Raw genomic sequence first — 8,723 nt, forward strand, 5'->3', positions numbered from 1 at the left:
GCTGCTGCAGCTTCAGTGGTATCATAACGGGCATTTATGTAGTGTTTTGAAGTTTGTAAAGCATTTTACATATAGCATTTTATTTGTGGGCTCCGGCCCTTCCAATCTCTATTGAATTGAAATTTAATAAGCGCCCCTGAAGTGCTCCTGTTGTCATACTCCTCCTCCCTTCCCATTTTCCTCAACCTTTCCTTCGTTCCTTCTTCCTATGTGTCACTCTTTTTGGTTGCAATTTGTAGTTGGAGAAATACTCGCTTCTCCTTTGCCTGGCGTTCAAGATCTAACAGAATCCACCACCTCTCCATTCCCATGCTTCTTATATTAATTTATTATCTTCCAAAACTTTAAATTCGTACAAACTGGACTACTTTTAAATCTCCCTTTTGTATCTGCCTGGAGAAGACTCCCTCCCCGTCTCCACATGCTACCCGTCTTTTCCAACTCAAATGCCCTCCTCCTTGATGCCCCCCTCTCCCTACCTCCTCCCTCACATAAACTCTGATTTGTAACTCTCACATGAGCTTATCATATAATACTTTAAATCATCTGCGTCAATGTCTTCTTGCATACTAGGCTATCATAATATCTCATATACTTATGGAGCTTTTTTTTTTTTTGCTAAATCGCTCTACATACACAATTTAAATTAGTCTTCATCATAACCCTGCAAGACTGTTACTATCCCGGATTTACAAATGAAGAGACTGAGGATAGGTGAAGTTACGTGACTTGCTCAGGGTCACATAACTTGCAAGGGTCAGAGAAAGGAGGCAATATTCAGAGCCAGGTGATTCCAAGTCTAGCATTCAATACACTACACAACATTGCCTAGATTATAAACTTTAAGAGAAACAGCAATTACTGTGTCTTGTTTAAACTTGATATACCACTGGACTTTAAGCTCCACAGTAAGCACTTAATAAATATTTGCTGTTTCTTGATGTGCAGCTAGGTGGCATAGAGGATAGAGTGCCAGACCTGGAGTCAAGAAGACTCATCTTCCTGAGTTCAAATCTGGCCTCCGACATGGTTGGGTTGCTTAACCCTGTTTGCCTCAGTTTCTCATCTGTAAAATGAGCTGGAGAAAGAAATGGCAAACCGCAGCAATACGTCCACCAAGAAAAGCTCCAAATGGGCAGGAGGAGTCAGACACAACCCAACAACAAAAATTGTTTCTTGAGAGGCAATATGGTCTCTTGGTAACTGAATGCTAGACTGAGCCAGGAGACCAGGAAAAGTCACTTCACTTACTTTCTTCATGCCTCAGTTTCCTCAACTTCAAAATGAGAAAAAAAAATATTTCACTAGAGGGCTGTTGGGAGGAAATCACTTTGCAAACCTTGCCATATAAAAGTAAGCTATTATTATTGTTTCTTTCCAAAGTCCTGATGAGAGAAAATAAGGACTTCTTGTCATGGCTTTACATGCCAGAGGAAGTTTTGGAATTTCTGAGATTCAGGAATTAATAAAACAATTCACATTTTATATAGATATATTGGAGGACTGGCCATTGGGTGCTCTGTCATTCATTGGCCAGTTGCTAGTTACATAGAGTTTTGTAGTTTACAATGCAGTTTTACCACAACTACCCAGTAAAGTAGTGTTATAATGCTGCCTGCAATTCAATGAAATCCAAAACATATACCAAGTGCCTGCTACGTGCAAGGCACTGAATTACTCATAGGGGAATACAAAGATACATAAAAGCAGTTCATTGCCCTAGATGAGTTTATAATGTAGCATAAAAATATAAGGTATTTCCTTTTTTTTTAAATTCTGAACTTAAGAACAAGAACGTTTCCATAAATACCAGAGAATATAAAAAAGGATTATATATGAAACCATGAATATCCATTTCATAGTGCTTGTATTTTTGAAAGCATGTAATAAATTCTTCACATGACTTTCAAAACTATCCTGTTTGTGCTTCCTTCTGAACTTCCTTCTGTTCCCTTCTGTGTATTTTTTTTGAGAGATTCAAGAAATATTTATTAAGTGAATAACTTAGAGTACAGTTCCAAAACCTTCTTTTCTTTTCATGGGGAGGGGGAGCACCAAGTAGATGAAGCTTTGAAAGGGCATTCCATAGTCAGTCATGCTCAGCTGAGTTTGGCAAAAGAATTGCCCTTCTTGAGTTTTTAAAAAATTAATTTTTTTTTAGTTTTCAACATTCACTTCCACAAGATTTTGAGTTTTAAATTTTCTCCCCCTCCCTCCCTCCCTCCCTCCCTTCCTTCCTTCCTTCCTTCTTCCCTCCCAAAGATGGTATGCAATCTGATATATACACTCTACATATACATTCATATTAAACATATTTTTACATTAGTCATGTTGTAAAGAAGAATTAGAAGTAATAGAAGGAATCACAAGAAAGAAGAAACAAAACCAAACCACAAAAAAGAGAGCAAATAGTATGCTTCCACCTGCATTCAGACTCCTAAGTTCTTTCTCTGGATGTGGACAGAATTTTCCATCATGGACTTCCGCTTCTGGGAGCCAAGATGGTGCAGTAAAAAGGTAGTTGCTCTCACCCTCCCCTATCAACCTCTGAAAAACCAGAAAATATCACTCCAGAAAAAAAACGAACCCTGGAACAGCTGAACTAGAAGAAAGATGGGGAGCAGCAGTGCAGCAGCCCAGCAAACGGGTCTCCCAGGGCCTCAGCAAAAATAAGGGAAGCAGCACTATAAAGGACCCCAGGCAGATAAGCACCCTGCAGCATCCATCTGAAAAGAGCTGAAGAAAGCACCCTAGAGTCTTCCTAAAGTCCCAGCCTTGCTGATTCCAACTCAACACCAGGTAAGCTGTCAGAATCCTACAGCCTCCAACTGTCAACTGGGAGAAGATCCTGAAGTCTAGGTGGTAGAGCAGGCAAACACCAATACCTGGACCTCCAAGTGCCTCAGTGAGGGCAGGGAAACTGGTGGAAACCAGCTCAGAAAACCACCAGATACCTCAGCACTCTACCGCAAAGGAATCTCCCAGTGCATTAGCAGAAAGGAGGGAGGCAGCATTACAAAGGGCCCCAGGCAGATAAACACCCTGCAGCACACATCTAAAAGGAGCTGAAGAAAGCTAAAAGAAAGGAAAAGAATTGCCTGAAAGTTCCAGCCTTGCTGATTCCAGCCCCAAATGAGGTAAGCTGCCAGAACCCTACAGCCTCCAATTGCCAATATAAGAGGCCCCAGCACACAAAACCAGTGACCAAGACCTAGGCTCCCAATACAAGAAGCTTGGGTCAGTGCCCTCTGTTCCCCAGCAGGAGAGCTCAATCTCTTTAAAGACCAAGGAATAAAGAAACACCATGAGTAAAAAGAAATGTACCATAGATTCATATTATGAGAACAGTGAAGATCAAGATAAAAATTTCTGAAGAGGACAACATTGTCAACAAACCCACATCTGCAACATCGAAAGGAAATATGAACTGGTCTGAAGCCCAAAAAGCCTTCTTAGAAGAGCTCAAGGGGGCAGCTAGGTGGCGCAGTGGATAGAGCACTGGCCCTGGATTCAGAAGGACCTGAGTTCAAATCCAGCCTCAGACAAATAACACTTACTAGCTGTGTGACCCTGGGCAAGTCACTTAACCCCATTGCCCAGAAAAAAAAAAGAGCTCAAGAAAGATTTTAAAAGTCTAATGAGAGAGGTAGAAGAATCCTTAAAAAATACAATTGGCCAATTGGAAAAAAGTACACTGAAGAAAACAAGTCCCTAAAAAACAAAATTGGCAAACTGGAAAAAAAGTACACTGAAGAAAACAAAATCCTTTAAAAATACAATTGGCCAATTGGAGAAGGAAGTACAAAAACTAACAGAAAAAAAACAATCTGTTAAAAACTAGAATTGGACAAATGGAAACTAATGACCCTATAGGAGAGCAAGAATCAGTCAAACAGAAACAAAAAAATGAAAAAATAGATGAAAACATAAAATACCTCATTGGTAAACAACCAACCTGGAAAATCAATCCAGGAAAGACAATTTAAAAATTACTGGACTACCTGAAAATCATGATGAAAAAAAGAGCCTGGGCAGTATCTTTCAGGAAATCATAAAGGAAAACTGCCCTGAAGTCCTAGAACCAGAAGGTAAAATAACCATAGAAAGAATGCATTGTTCACCACCTCGAAGAGACCCCCAAATTGACAATGCCAAGGAATATAATAGCAAAATTCCAAAATTACCAGATGAAAGAGAAGGTGCTGCAAGCAGCCAGAAAGAAACAATTTAAATATCATGGAACCACAGTCAGGATTACACAGGACCTTGCAGCTTCTACATTATAAGACCCCAGGGCAAGGACCATGATATTCCATAAGGCAAAGGAGCTTGGATTGCAGCCAAGAATCAACCACCCTGCAAAAATTAGCATGATTTTTCAAGGGAGAAGATGGATATTCAAAGAAATAGGGGACTTCCAAACCTTCCTGATAAAAAGACCAGAGCTCAACAAAAAATTTGATCTTCAAGTACAAGATTCAAGAAAGACATAAAAAGGTAAATGGGACAGAAAGATACAATATGTTGTTAATAAGGGTGGACTGTTTACATCCCTACAAGGGAAGATGACACTTGCTGCTCTTGAGAACTGTACTGTTATTTCACCAGTTATCTTTGATGTAATGATAAAAAAAAAATCTAATCAAGTGGGTTAAATGGATCCAAGTAAGTGGATTAGTCTAACTTTAGAAAATGTACTGAGAAAGGAGGAGGTAGACAAGAGTAAATTACATTACAGGAAAAGACACAAAATCCTATTATAGCAGAGGGAAAAAAGGGAGGAGGGTAGGCATTGTTTGAACCTTACTCTCATTAGATTTAACTCAAGAAGGGAATAACATAATCAGTTAGGTATAGAAATCTAACTTGCCTTATAGGCAGTAGGAGGGAAAAGGGGAAAGAAAAGAGAGGGGGGATAGAAGGGAGGGAAGAAGCAATAAGGCTAAAGGGAAGAAAAGGGAAATCGAGGGAGGGACTGAGGGACTCGGTGGTCAAAAGCAAAACACTAGTAATTTTTACTTACAACTTGACTAATGTGAAAATATCTTTAATAGGAATGTAAATGTATAGCCTATATCAGATTGTGCGCCATCTTGGGGAGGGTGATGGGGAGGAAAGGGGAGAAAAATTTTAAACTCAAAAGCATATGGAAATGATTGTTGATAAATCAAAATAAATTAATAAAATAAATTTCAAAAAAAGAATTTTCCATCATGAGTCTTTGGAATTGTCTTAGATCATTGCATTGCTGAGAAGAGCTAAGTCTATCAAAGTTAGTCATTGAACAATGTGGTTGTTGCTGTGTACAACATTCTCTTGGTTCTGCTCACTTCACTCAGCATTAGTTCATAAGTCTTTCCAGGTTTTTCTGAAATCCACTTGCTCAGCATTTCTTAAAGCACAATAGTATTCCATTACATTCATATACCACAACTTGTTCAGCCATTCTCCAACTGATGGGCATCCCCTCAATTTCCAACTCTTGGCCACCACCAAAAGACCTGCTATAAATATTTTTGTATATGTGAGTCCTTTTCCCGTTTTTATGATCTCTTTGAGATACAGACCTAGAAGTGATATTGCTGGTTCAAAGGGCATACACAGTTTTATAGCCCTTTGGGCATAGTTCCAAATTGTTCTCCAGAATAGTTGGATCAGTTCACAGCTCCACCAACAATGCATTGGTGTTCCAATTTTCCCACATCTTCTCCAATATTTATCATTTTTCTGTTTTGTCATGTTAACTAATCTCATAGGTGTGATGGGGTATCTTGGAGTTGTTTTGATTTGCATTTCTCTAATCAATAGTGATTTAAAGCATTTTTTTCATATGACTATAGATAGCTTCAATTTTTTCATCTGAAAATTGCCTGTTCATATCATTTGGCCACTTATCAATTGGGGAATGACTTGTATTCTTATCAATTTCACTCAGTTCTTTACATATATTAGAAATGAGGCCTTTGTCAGAGACACTGGCTGTAAAAATTGTTTCCCAGCTTTCTGCTTCCTTTCTGTGTATTTTTTTTAAAAATATGTTACAATGCTTCTATTTTTTTTTTTTGAGGCAGGGCATCAGTATTACTAATTTTTCTCTCCCAGTCTTCCCACTCCCATTAAAAATGGAAAGAGGAAAAAAACCTTGTAACAAGTAAGCATTGTATAGTAAAATGAATCCACATAGTGGCCGTGTCCAAAGGTGTATCTCCATACCTTGTGTTCATCACTTCCCTGTCAGGAGGTGGGTAATATGCTTCATCATAGGCACTCTGGAAACATGGCTGGTCATTGCATTGATAGGAGTTCTTAAGTATTTCAAAGCTGTTTTCTTTACATTGCTGCTGTTCTTGTGTAAATTGTTCTTTTGGTTCTGTTTATTTCATTCTGCATCATTTCATACTATCCAGGATTCTCTGAAACTTTCTTTCATTATACAGTGCAATAATATTACCTTATATTCATATACCACAATTTGTCTGAGGCATACCCTCCCCACCTTAGATTCCAGTTCTTTCCTTTTCTTTCCTTCCTTCTTCTAGCCCACCCCTTCAGGATCAGTACATTTGTTTTTCTTACAATACCTCCTTGATGTTATTCTACCTTCTCTATCCCTGCTTTCTTGTTGAGTCTGACATAGTTCTACATCAAATTCTTGTGTGTGTTCAACCCTCCTCAGTTCATTTCATATAATAGTGAAGGTTATCTGATGATCACTCCCTTTACCCCTTTCTCTGTGTTTGTATATTCTTCTTACACACCCCAATAATGAGAAATATCAAATTCTACCCTCTTCTTCTCTCTACTAGCATATTTCTCTTTTTGTCCTCCCCCTTTTTTCCTTTTAAAATTCCCCAGAACAGAACAAGTCTGCTCCCAGGACTTCTGTTTTTCTTCAACTATCTCATTACTCTCTGAAAACATTAAACTTCTGAAGAGAAAGTTGTTTCTTCTCTTCCTACTAGGATATTTGTATTATATTATTATGTAGCTCCTTCCAGTTGCTCAAATAAATCAGCCTTTCTAGTTTTTTCTGTATTTTTGTGTTTATATTTCAAAGTTTTTGTTCAGCTCTAGTTGTTTTTTTTTTTTTATCAGAAATGCTTTAAAGTCTTCTTCCATTAAAGATCCATTTTTTCCTTGTAGAATTATACTCAGCTTTGCCTTTTGGAATATTATATTCCAGGATAGCCTCTGGTTTTCAGTAGAAGTTGCCAGGTCTTGTGTGTCCTTGACTTTAGTTTCTTGTTACTTGAACTGCTTCTTTCTGCATGCTTGCAGCATTTTTCCTTTGATATGGGAACTCTGGATTTTGGCTATGATATTCCTAGGACTTTTTCTTTAGGTGTTCTTTTTAGTACTGGCTCTTACTTTGCTGGATAGGCCCCTCTTTCCTATTGCCCATGGGCTTCTAGCTGACCTGTTACGTAATTTTGTGGTGAAAGAAGTCATTGTAGTTTTTTATTGAAATTTTCAGGCTGGTGCAAACCTCAGGATTTTGCTTGAGCAGATACATGAAAGTTTGCTGGTCTGCTTCTTGTTTGGACTGCCATTTTGGCAGGAAAGAAAATATAACCCATTCCAAATAAAACTTTAATGTGAAATATATTAAGATGTCATTTTGGCATAGAATCAGAAAATTTAGAGTTGAAATGGACCTTAGAGATTGCTTCATCTAATCCTCTTGGTTTAGAGATGAAGAGACTGAGGCCAAAAGAAAAAAGCCATGTGTCCAAGATACAATGGATAAAGAGCTGGGGCTTGTCATCAGGAAGGCCCATGTTCAAAACTCACCCCTGACTTGTACTGACTATGTGACCTTGAAGGAGCTACTTTATCTCTGGGTGCTTCAGGTAGCTCTGTAGGATTTATCTACTAAAGTACAGAGAGACTAGTATTAATGGAGAGAGTTTCCATACCAGCACTTTCCCATTTTGACAAAAATCACAGATTGTTTTTATGTACCTGAATAAAACAGAAGGTAACATGCTATGCTGGTGGAGGGAAGACTACTTTTTAACTAGGTGGCTCATAGAAGGGTTCTTGGATGAGGTAGATTTTGAGCTAGATCTTGAAGGCAGTATTTCAGTAGTTGACCTAAGAAGGAGGGATCACTATAAGCAAACACATGGATGCTTTGGAGAGAAGGATTTCCCTCATTTTGGTGGTAAGACATAAGATCTTTGAGACATTTGAGATTTGAAAGATCACAAGATGACAAATTTAGAGTTGGAAGGGGGGGAAGGAAAGGAAATAAGTATAGCGTACCTATTATGTGCCAAGAACTATACTGTTTTGGGTGGTTTTGTTTCTACAAATATTACCTTATTTGGTCCTTTTAACAACCCTTTGAGGTAGGCACTACTATCCTCATTTTACAGCTGAGGAAACTGAGGCAAACAAAAGTTAAATGTCTTGCCCAAAGTCATACAGCTAGTGTCTCAGGCTAGATTCAAACTCAAGTCTTCCTGATTCCAGGCCCAGAGCACTATTCACTGTACCACAAGCTGCCTCTAGGGAAGGAAATTTGAATTAGTACACAACCACTTCATTTTATAGATGAGGGAACTGAAGCCCCTAGGAATGCTCAGGATCATGAAGGTAATAAGTGGCAGAACCAGGACAATTTGAACCAAATTCTCTTGGCTCCCAATATTTTCCTTCTACTCCGTCATTCCTCTCTGGGTTCTGCTCCTGGCTTTTCAGATTTCTTTCTCTCTAATGTT

This window comes from Phascolarctos cinereus, unplaced genomic scaffold (genome assembly GCF_003287225.1).
Source record: "Phascolarctos cinereus isolate Bilbo 61053 unplaced genomic scaffold, phaCin_HiC Scaffold_9;HRSCAF=440, whole genome shotgun sequence".
Classification (NCBI taxonomy): domain Eukaryota; kingdom Metazoa; phylum Chordata; class Mammalia; order Diprotodontia; family Phascolarctidae; genus Phascolarctos; species Phascolarctos cinereus.